The sequence below is a fragment of the Tasmannia lanceolata genome, unplaced genomic scaffold (genome assembly GCF_043159265.1).
Source record: "Tasmannia lanceolata isolate RefF3 unplaced genomic scaffold, GAP_Taslan_0.1 ptg000002l, whole genome shotgun sequence".
Taxonomy (NCBI): domain Eukaryota; kingdom Viridiplantae; phylum Streptophyta; class Magnoliopsida; order Canellales; family Winteraceae; genus Tasmannia; species Tasmannia lanceolata.
Window position 1 is genome coordinate 27815098 of NW_027518679.1, and position 12356 is coordinate 27827453.

A 12356-nucleotide genomic window follows, 5' to 3' on the forward strand; every position below is an offset into this window, starting at 1 on the left:
GGAGGGTGAAAACAGTGCGCGGGAGGGAGAAAGAGGATTTGCGTGCGTGGTCCATTTCTTTTAATTTTGGGTTTTTACTAAGACCTTCATCAAGGGTCAATAAAACCCGCCGGTGTAATTAGAATAACCGACGTTTCATTGAACGTAGCTGAAAACTAAGCCAGAAAGTGATTATTCCTCGATTTACTGACGTTTTGTTAAACGTCGTTGAAAACAAAGACAAAATTTGGTCCAAGCCATGGGATAAACACATGTTTTGCTACGTTTTGATAGCAAACGCCATTGATTAACAACATTTAGGGACGTTTAGTGAACGTCGGTGAATATTCCTAGCAACGGGACCGCATGAAATTTACATGCACCGGCGTTAACCAAATAAACGCCGGTAATTATATCATTTAGGGACGTTTTTTTGGAACGTCGGTAAAAGAACGGGACCGACAATCCGCAGAATGCCTTCTGTGATGGTGGAGAAAGATCATTCCTAGGAGACCAATATAGAAAGAAGAGAGAGGGAAGAGAGATAGAGAGAGAAACAACATCATTCCTAAGAAATCCAAGCAAAATTACACCTTTTGTGGATTTTGCTTGGATTTCATTGAGAGGGGACACGGGTGATAAAGGGGTTTTGGTGACAGTGCCATGTTGGCAACTAAACAAGGGGTTTTGGTGACATGGCACCCAAATGACATGCGAAACCAAACCCCATCCAAGCTTTTGTGACCCATTTGTTTTGAGAAGCTTTCAAGCTTCATTCAGATTCCTTGCATTGATTTGTAGTATTAGTTATGAACATCACAAAGTATTAAAAATGTTGTAAGTCTCTGTTTGTTTTAAATTTTTAGAACCATTGCGGGTCCAAGACTGATTACCTAAATTTGCATCCGGTATTCAGTTTTGGACTCGCAATCGGTTCTCAAAATCCAAAACAAATGGGGCCAAAATAAATTGATGCACAGAACAAGCATGTGGAATGCCCTTTCTTTATTTCTCAAACAAGAATTATGTTCTATTAAAATCTCTCTCTCTTTTTTTTTTAAAAAGAAAAAAAGAAAAAGAAAAAAAAGAATTAGGTTGAGCTTGGTATTGGGGAGCATGTGACTGTGGTAACCGGGCATTATGGCAGTGAAGGCATAAAGACCTGTCATTTTGTACCAATAGAAACAGACAGTTTGGTCTTTGGGAAGGATGGGGTGTGGTGTGTTTGAGTAGTGAGTGGGCTAATAAAGTTGTGTAGAGATGGGAACCACTGCCTTAAGGAGTGTTAAAAATAAACTTCGATGGTGCTTGCTTTGGGAATCCTGGTGCAGTCGGGGTGGGAGGTTTATGTCGTGATGATGCCGGCAAGGTTCTTTGGACTTTTCGGGGCCCTTTAGGTGTGACTGACGCTACGGAGGCGGAAGTCCAAGCGGCTTTCAATGGCATAAAAAAGGTGAGTAGGGACCGTCTGAAGAGTGTAATTGTTGAAGGGGATTCGTTTAATGTTATTCGGTGGCTGAGGGGTGGGATGGCTCCACCTTGGAGGTTTTTGGATCTTTTTGACGAAATGGAAGATATATTGGCGGAATCAGATATTGAGTTGATTCATGTTAGAAGGTCTGCTAACGAGAAGGCGGATGAGTTGGCTAGAAGAGGGGTGGTATGCAACTCGATGAATTGGTCTGATCAATTTCCTATTTGATGTCCTATTCATTGTGTAATTAGTTTTTTATTTTTTGTTCTGTAACTTTGGGTATTCCCTTTCGGGTGTCCCTTCTTTTATAAAATTTGCCATTTCAAAAAAAAAGAAACAAGCAGTTTGGACCATTTAGTGGTGTGAAGGAGTTCAGTAGAGACGCCACTTTCTGTTTTGTAGCCAATGAAAGATCATTTGCTGGATTTCATGGGTGATCACACGGTTCATACCTTCATTTTTTAGATATTGTTGTAAAGGCCGAACGAAATGTTGGTTCGATTCGCTTTCTAAATCTCTTTGTACCAAAGGATGAGTAGTTTTGAGTTGATTTTGAGAAGACTACCAACCGCTGTTACTGAAATCAGTGAAGCATGGGGTTTCATGTGAACAAACACCACTTTTGATGATAGTGCGTCTTTTATGAATTGTTCATCTCTCTCTCTCTCTCTCTCTCTCTCTCTCAATAGTGCGTCTTTTATTCGTATGTTTGATGTCACCCATAAAGTGTCCTTTGTGTTTGAAAAACATCCATGACTCTTGGGAAGCAAAAGACATGAAGAAAGGATGAAAAACGGAAGTAAAAAGCCATATCTATTTTCTCCCAACGAATAGTTTTTCGAACAGCCGCGGTCGATCGGCCTTCCGCGGTAGACCTCCGACACCTCCCTGGAAATCAATTACGTTTCCAGTAACCAATCCCGGTCGCCCGGGAAACCCCGGTCGACCGGCCCTGTCTTAAAATTCTTTTTATATTTAAAATTAAAAACTTGTAAAAACATTTTAATTTCCAAATACTACTTTGCATTTTGAAAATTCTCTAACAAGAGAGAGAGAGTCATATAAAAGTGGAATACAAAGGAGAAGTTGAAGAGACGTCAGTTTTAGGGTTGGAAAGTCCAAAAGTCTTGCCCTGGAATTTATAAATATAAATTGTATTAAATTCGCCGTTAGAAAATCTGACTTGCTTCAATAACAAGATGTATGAGGAAGTCATGGATCAAGGAAGGAAATAATCCGTACGTACAAAGCCTGTCTTTGTCATAGAAGAAGATTTATTTCTTATTTAATTGTATATTTTTCCACTAAAATTTTCATATTTTTATAATTCTACCAAAAAAAATTAATGTAATTTCATATACGAAGGGCAAAATATTTTGTTATTGTAAACTTCATCATGAATTTAATATTGTGATTCACATTCTAAATAATTTTTATAACCTAGCATGGATTCTTTATTTGTTAGGCTCTCTTTTTAATTGAATTTTGAATTGTGAAGTTTGTGTTATTGTTTGGCGGACTGCATAAGCCGTTACTGTTTGTTTATTTGAAAATAGATGTGATTTTTTAGTTCAAATGAAGAGCTTTTGTTTGAACTTAGACCATGTTTGCTAATTTTTATTCGATTTGCTTATCACATGTGAGAATTTACAAATGGGAGACTGAATATAGAAGCTTTGACCGATTGGTAATATGTGTGCATTTTTACTCTCACTATCATTCCTAGGGCTGCAACTTGGGTGGGTAAAACCCGACCTGCATCGACCCGACCCGAAAATAGCTTGGGTTGGGTTCATGTTTCTTGGGTTTTGGGTCGAGCCGGGTCTACGATCCAAAAGCCCGCATGAATCTCGGATTGAGCATGGTTTGAAGGGGCCCGATCCGACCCGAGTTACTTTAGTTATAGTATGTATTTTTTTTCTAAAACTTTATTACTTTAAAAGTGAAAACTTAATTGTAAAACTCACGTACACACGCAATCACAGGGACTCTATCCATCTTCTATTCGTTTCCCCCCTTTAGCTTTAGGGTTTCCGGTTTCAATTAAATAGTTAATGCACTAAATAGTTTGTTGTTTATCTCATATGAGTATAATCATTTTCATTTGGTAATGCATAAATTTATTCTCTTTGGACTAGTTAGTTAATGCAGTGAAGAGTTTGCCATGCTTGAGGTTTTCTACTTCTATTAGTTGAGTTGCCTTGCCAAACAAGAGTTTTCCTTAAAAAATTGCGTCAACGTAAAAAAAACCCGACCCGACCCGAGATATTTCTCGGGTAAGGTTGGGTTCTTCAAAACCCGACCCGCCCGACCCGAGTTGCAGCCCTAGTCATTCCTTATAAATAAATCTAAAGGTGTGGAGTGTGGAAGAGCTTTCTTACTTTTATAGTTTTAAGGATTTGTTAATTGCTTGTTGGAATTTACATATGATATGATTATGACTTCAACAGTGAATAAGGTATCAAATCAGTTTTTTAACATTTGTTTTTTTCCGCTCTAATGGTTCCTATTACGCATCGCTTTCTTTCCTTGCCGGTGTCGAAGCCTCTATCTAATTGATCTTCTTGGACGGCCACCACTACAACAATTTACCCATAAATAACGGGGAGATGAAATTTATACAGCTAACTATTGATAAATACACCCCTTTCTCTCCATTTAACGTCTTTCATTGAGGAGAAGTGTCTAAGCTTGTGAAACTAAGTTATTGTTATTGGAATAAATAGACAGGTGTACCATCAAAGTAAGGAGGAAGCAAATATTGTATCTTTTGATGACTATAAGTTATAACTAGGGATTTGCTAGCGTCCATCGTAGAAGGCATTTCACGGATGCTCTGTTGCATGTCAGAGCAGCCACCTCATTAATGAAGACAAAATCTGCTGAGAAGTCAGCCTATACCTATTTTAAAAGGTATAAAAAAATTAAGTAATTAAAGAAAAGCATGCGTTCTGTACCTTCATAAATTAGTCATTTATTAATATAACTTTCAAGCCTTAGACTGCAATGTCTAGGGCTCGGGTTGGATTCAACCAAAAAAAAAGTCCGGTCAGGTTGAATTCGGGTGCTGGTTGAGTTTTCCCAATTCTTGCGGAATAGGCAATGGTTGTGGCGAGAAGTTCTTGGGGTGTGTCGGCTGCCTCGGGGGGGGGGGGGGGGGAGGGAGGGATTTTTCTTCGGGGTTTTCTTCTCAGGTTTATCTCTTGTGGGTTTCTCTTGGGATACTCTTGTGCGGTCTTGGGTTTGAGAAGCAAGGAAGGGGTTGCGGGTTTTGGGTTTGGGTTAAATCCATTGTAATCCTTGTATATTGTTTTTCTCATAGCGGAAGATCGTGTTTCTCACCCGTGGAGTAGGTTTGGCCGAACCACGTAAAATCTTGGTGTTCATCTTGTGGCTTGATTTGTTTATTTTACTTTTCCGTTTAATTTGTGCACGATCGGATTGGATTTTCCCAGCGGATTTTCTCAACAAGTGCTCTGATACCATTTGTAGGGAATCTAATTGGGTAAATCTCACCCCAAAAGCTAGCTATTAGAGGGAGGGTGCCCATTCCCTTATAACCCAGCCCTATCCCCATCACTTTTCCGATGTGGGACTATTTGCTTTTGCGTGGAACCCCAACAAATCCTTTTTGGAAGAAATATGTCGGTCTCCCTCTTCCCATCTTCCTTTGGTTGTGTGAGCTGAGGAGAGATTTGGAGACAAGGGAGATGATGACGATAGAGTGGTATCCCGGAAGCCACCCTCTTTGCTGTGGAGAGAGGAGAAAACGTGAGGATGTTGGAGAGGGCGAAGAATCAATCCTTATCTTGTGGAGTGACAATTAGGACTACTTTTTTAGAGTTGTTGATTAAAGTCATAAAGAACAAGATTCTTGCAAAACATTATTCCCACTCCAAAGAAGGGGTTTTGGTGACACAGCCATATTGGCAACCAAACAAGGGGTTTTGGTGACATGGCACCCAAATGACATGCGAAACCGAACCCCTATGCCATCCAAGCTTTTGTGAACCATGTGTGTTTAGAATCTTTCAACCTTCATTCAGATTCCTTGCATTGGTTTGTGGTATTAGTTGTGAACATCAAAAAGTATGAAAAATGTTGTTAGGCTCTGTTTGTTTTAAATTTTTAGAACCATTGCGAGTCCAAAACTGATTACCTAAATTTGCGTCCGGTATTCAGTTTTGGACTCACAATAGGTTCTCAAAATCCAAAACAAATGGGGCCAAAATAAATTGATGGGTAGAACAAGCATGTGGAAATATATCCTTTCTTTATTTCTCAAACAAGAATCATGTTCTAAAATCTGTTTTTTTTATTAGGTTGAGCTTGATATTCAGGAGCATCTGACTGTGGTAAGCGGGCATTATGGTGATATATGGTGTTATGGTGGTTAAGGCATAAAGACGCTGACGTTTTGTACCAATAGAAACAGGCAGTTTGGACCATTTGGTTGGGTGGAGGAGTTGAGTGGAGACAACACTTTCTGTTTTGTAGCGAGTGAAAAATCTTTTGCTGGATTTCACGGGCGATCGAACGGTTCATACCTTTGTTCTTTAGGTATTTTTGTAAAGGCCAATCGAATTGTTGGTTCGAGTCGCTTTCGAAATCCATTTCCCTTTGTACTAAAGGATGAGGAGTAGTTTGCAATTGATTTTGAGCAGGCAAGCAACAGCTGTTACTGAAATCAGTGATAGTGTGTCTTTTATGAATTGTTCATCTCTCTCTGTCTCTCTCTCTCTCTCAATAGTGTATCTTTTATTCGTATGTTTTATGTGGGTTTTGTTGATTTTTTTTCGTTGGGTTGAAGACAGCACATCACCGGTTTGTTGAGATGTGCAACCCAGTTTGCATTTTTGGTACAATTTGTGTTCCAGGTATGCAAGTGTGTTGAACATTCAAAGTAACTCTAATTTGAATTAGTCCAATACATCCAGAACTTTCGATGATGTGAAATGTATGCTGGAATTTGGTCGCTAGAAGTAAGATGGTGTGAAATGTATGCAGGAATTTGTTGGCTAGCTAGAATTAAAAGGGGAATGTAACTCAGCCGAATGTCCTACAAGAAAAACGGTCTTGATCTTACAAACATTCCTTTGACCTTTAATTGTATAAGTGATCATTTTACGTGGTTGTTCTCTAACTATAAACAATTTGGAGCGTTGAGTCTAGTACCATGCATGTTTTACATTACGTAATCGTAGGACTGACACAGGGAGCGTGGAGCAGCAAAACAAGATGGAGATCTAACACAAAAAGTGACTAAAATAATCTCGTGGGGGTTTGAAAACCCATGCCACGTGAAAGAGCCAATGCTCTCTTCACAAGTGATTTTGCAAAAATAAACTTTATTCAATCTTATCTTTCTTTCCTCATGCATTACATAATATAGAGAGTTAAAATCTAAGAATAGCAACCCTAAATACTTGCCTACCAATTATTCTCCATGTTCTATCTAAAGCAACAAAAATAGAAGGAAGAAATATCTCTAAGATAATCCTAAAATAGTAATCCCGTATTAGACTCCTACCATATACTAAAACTGCCTATAACTTAGCAAAATCAAGTCCAAATAGTGTAATCTTGAGCTCTTTAGATAGGTAATCGAAAAACCTTTCTAAAAACACCAAAATCAAGCTAAATAGATAAGTTTTGACGTCCCAAAAAAACACCACAAATAAAGTGACGAAAATAAGAAATAAAAAATAAAAAGTTTTGATCAACGCCATGCGTTCTGCATCAAGAACGACCCACTAAGTCCAAGGCTGACACAAAACAGGGGTCTTACTCAAAAGATTAGCGTATGGTAAAATAATAATGTAAAGACATCTTAAAGTATATATGCCTTTTCCACTATGCGTGATCAAAGGTCAAGAATCGTCCTATTAGAGTGGAGCAACTCGAAATATTAGGGGTGCAACTTGGGCCGGGCTCAACCCGAACCCAACGGGTTCAACCCTATTTTGGCTCGGGTTGGATTGGCATTTTCTCCGGTTGGGTTGGGTTAGGAAATGCCAACCTGATTTAATTTCGGGTTGGGTTAGAGTTGAGGCCTCGGCAACCCGACCCCTGCACTCTAGTTTTCTCATGTTTTTTTTAGGATTATGCTTTTTTTCCTTGTATTTTTCTATTTGGCCCGAGATGAACCGGACTCAACCTGAACTCAACCCGACTTAACCCGACCGGATTTGGAGGCGGGTTGGGTTAGGGTTGACCAGCCTCAACCCGAGGCTCGGGTTGGGTTGGGTTAGGGTTGAGAGAATGCTATCATGGGTTGGGTTAGGGTTGGCCTCAACCCGACCCAATCCGACCCGAGTTGCACCCCTAGGAAATATGCTGGGTTAGTGATGAACCGAAAATATGCTGGATTTGTGATGACCAGCAATTTTCATGGACCCAATCACTGTACCCATGGCAATGGGTCCATTCTCTTTGATGTTAGCTTCATGGGTTTCACAATATTTAAACGCTCTTGGTAACATCATTTTACACATGTTTTGAGAATGGGTTTTTCTAAATAAGACAACAAAATTCATGGGTTATTCGTTACATTCGTGTTTAATTGGGAAAATTCAAATTTAATTCAAAAAATGCAATGGATAATATTCAAAGTAATGCATGAATCTCATACTCCAAAGAGTTGCAGTAGTTTGTTTTACCATATGTCAAACCAGTCTCCGTCTACACCATGCTTATCCGTCATCATCATTTGTCCATATCTCTTATAAGCGAACGTGTTAGGCGGTTCGATCAAATATCAAGAGTCGGTGTTTGGGCGTAATACCTCCTGTACGTGTTTGTATGCCCATCCATCATATAATTTCTCATAAGAGTAGGAGAAGTACGAAGAGAAAGAGAAAGAGAAAGAGAAATTTTATATAGTGTACAATATTTTTCAAAAAGTACTATGAGGCCAACTTCATAACATGATCCAAACCATGGAACGCCCAACATAAATCCCAATGGAACGAAGGAATTCACTATCCGAGCTCCCATGAAATCCACGCAAATAATCTTGATCCACCTCAAACCGGAAAGGGATGTCTGGCCCATGTTTCTCACTTAATGGTCCGAAACTTCTGTTTCTATTCATGCTAAACGTAAGCGACTTTATGACGATGCCGTAATAACCGCTTTCCAATGTGAGATGCTCATTAAATTGAACCTACACAAAAAGTCAGGAAAGAAGATGGTAATGCCACACACTTGTTTTATTACCTTTCCCAACCACCATGTCAATTACAATATTTACATTGCTTTATGAAATAATGTTGCAATTTAAATTTTGACCGAAATCCGAAATGGGTTTTGGTCGACTGGAACCAAAATCGGGTAGACCCGAAACGTTACAAAATTTCGACTGAAAAATTACAAAATTTTGACCGAAATTTAAAGAATTTCAACCAAACATCTCGATTTGTTCATTTTTTTTAATATTTACCTGAAATCTTGGTCTAAATTACTGAAACTTCTTTAATATATTTCGTCAGATTTCGGCCAAAGTTTCGGTTTCGGTGAGGACCTAAACGCATTCTGTTGGATAGAATCCATATCTTAAGAAGCCCAAATATGATTCTTAAGACTGTTGGATAAAATAGACGGATCAGATTTCTACAGATCTTATAAACAAATAATGAAAGAATGATATATGGCTTAGTTGAACCCAAAACACATTACTTGAAACGAAAACATGTTACTCGACCTCAAAACAGTGCAAGTCGAAGCCAAAAATCCATGTATTGTAAATTAAACCATAATTGAAATAAAACATGGAAAACATATTGCACTTATCTCTTTTGATGGAAAAACGTTTGGAAAAAACCAGATTCGAAGAGAGAAGGTTGAGTCGTGCCACTGGTCACTCTCCTTAAGAATCGTATCCGCCCCCTACCGGTGCAAGCGGGATCCGCGAATCAACGCTCTAAGATAAAACAGCCAAATATGGCTCAAGTCCACGTGCACTCGTTGATTGGTCCACACAGAACTACCTTAGAACTGTGCTCAGGCACGGAAGGAAATGAAGCAAAACCAGAAAACATAAACCTTTTTCTGTGTAAACCTCTTTCTTTTTCTGTTGGCAAAAGCCACCCCAAACGTAGACCCCAAAAACTCTTAGCCTTAGCCAAACTGTATTATCTTCTCCTTTTTATAGACACCAAAGTGTCAGTTGGAAAGAACTACCATTTATGGGTATTAATGTTGAGAAAAGCTACCATTAAGAGCCTTGAACGTTTCTCTTCCAACATTCATATTTGTGACCGTTGGAGATGAAACAGTTTTATAACTTTAATAGGTGTTATTATCATAACCATTTAGCAATTAATGGGGTAAAATGGAAACCGTTTTGGGCATTAAAAAGAATCTTTTCATTTAAAAAAACACTCAAAAGTCACTAGCTTTTGAAATAAGAGGAAAACCAAAATTTGAATATTTTCCTCTAAATTTTAAAGACAAGGCAAAAATCACTTTTGGCTTTTCAAATTCTTTAAAATTTCCAACAATCCCCCACAAGATTTAAAATACAGTTACAATTTGAAAACGGAAGCATCTGAGCACATTAGAAAAATAGAGTGGATTCATACCGGTGTCTTTTGGACTTCAATCGATATTTAGGATAAACAGATTACGTTACCGAGTACAGGTAGAGTTAAACTCCTTCAACCTTTCCTCGTAGGTGTAACTGGCTAACCTGTTACCCACACCCTACCTTCGATTCCTTAGTGATTCATTCACAGTATTGGAACATTTTGGCCTTGTTCCCCTCTTGGTTCTCATGAATGTTCTAGAGAATTACCCGTTAAATTATCATAGGAAGCGGCCTCACCTCCACATTCACTTAGGTCAGTCATCAAGTGTGCACCGCAAGTAACACACCACCCAATTTAGGCTATGAACTGATTAAGAGTCTCAAACTCATCCTACCGCATTTGCAGTGAACACTATCTTCTAATATTTTGCATCTAGAAGTGGGGGTGATAGTGTTAACAAACCATCTGGTGACTTGTTAGTACCCATTGAACCTAATTCCAGGGATCTCCTTTCACATAGGTTGGGTGTCCATCACTAATGGTTAATGCCTCGGGCTTTAACCCCATTCCTTTCCGATGCCTTATACACCACTATATGTGACTTTACCAGAGGATCTGCAGACTCCTCTCCGCCTTTACAAAGTCGAGTGTTATTGTCCCTCATCTGCTTTACCAACTTATGTCTGAGGCAATCATGCCCCTTTTGCCATTTAAGGTCTTACATTTGACCTTGGCTAAAGCATTTTTTTGGCAGTCATTATATAAAATTACTGAGGGAACCAGTCTTGGCCATAACAGCCTATCTGCCATAAAAACATAACTTGAGTCATTTGGCTCCACCTCCTGCTAGAGATAAGGCTATTATAATCTTACTATCATATAGTGGGACTTTTACAACATATGTGTGTAACCGATTTTCATGAAATCGCTCCACCACTTAAGATGGATAAGTACCCACTGGTATACTTGGATTCTCTCAATTAGAGATCCAATTAGTGCAACCTAGCCTTCTTGAATAGTAGGACCTCTACAATTTGAACAATTACCTCTCAATTTTGAGTTACCAGGTACAATCCATCCCAATCTAATGTACACATGTACCTATCAGGCAACAAACCATAAGTGAGTATATGGAATTTACATTTTAAGCCTCCATACTCCAAAAATTATGGTTAGCCTCTCAACCAAGAATTTAAAGTCATGTCCATACACTACATGCATCATTGCATATGTAATTGCATTCAATTGTCCAATCTTCATATAAGTATTTTTATGGACTTACATTCTGCAATCTGCGGAATATGTATGTAATAGGTACATAATGCATATAATATTCAAATTGTGTTCCAATATGCTAAATCTACTTATTTTTCAAAAAAATACAGAAATTATAATGACATTTTAACATGCATTATATTGATGAATTTCATCAATTCTTCTTTAGATGGAATAAACTAGTTAGGGTAATGCCAAACCCAATTTGGCTCTTAAAGTTCCCATGCCAAACCCTCTCAATCTTGCATCTCTTATTCACATGCTTGACTTGGGGTTTCTTGAATTTTTTTTAACACTGGGTTCAAGACCTCACATTACCGATTTGCTTAGGTGTGCAACCCAATTGCATTTGAGGTACGATTTGTGTAGCAAAAATGCAAGTGTGCTCAAAGTAAGACAGATTAGGTTTTATGCCTTACATCACCATAACTTACGAAGGTGTGAAATTTTTTATCCTTGGCGGCATTTAGTCTGAACAAGGACTGAAAGTTGTATGTGGATGTGTCGATGCTTTTCCTCTTGATCGCAGCTATCTCTTTATACAGACTTTCTCTCCCACAAACTATTTGATGACAACTAATTCCAGCAATAAATTTCCATTTTGAATTTGAATAAAACCTGTCTCAACTATTTGCAACATCTCCTTTGAATTTTTGATAAAACTTGTCACCTCTACTTTGAATCTTGAATTTCAAAAGGTCACTATATCTGAAAATAGCCACTATCATTCATCTGAATATGGTGCTATAATCTTATGAATAACATTTATTTACATAAAACTTTCTCTAGCCGAATAAATTTCAAAAAAAGAGTGTACACAATAGCATGTATTTGTCCCCAATAAAAGACAAGCGATGATGCATGCCCACTAAGCTGATACTAAGGAAGAGATTCATGGGAGAGGCTGTGGAGGAGGACATTTTGGTGACTTCAAAAAGCTATAAATGGGACCAATAATCTGAGGTTCATTGGGAAGACGAAAAGATGCATGGAGAACTGGTAATTAGTCTATATAGTTACTGCTAATCCTCTTCTTAGTCAAGAAGTCAACCCTTTTGTGAGCATCTATGCTTTTGCCCAAGAAAATAATCCTTTCATTA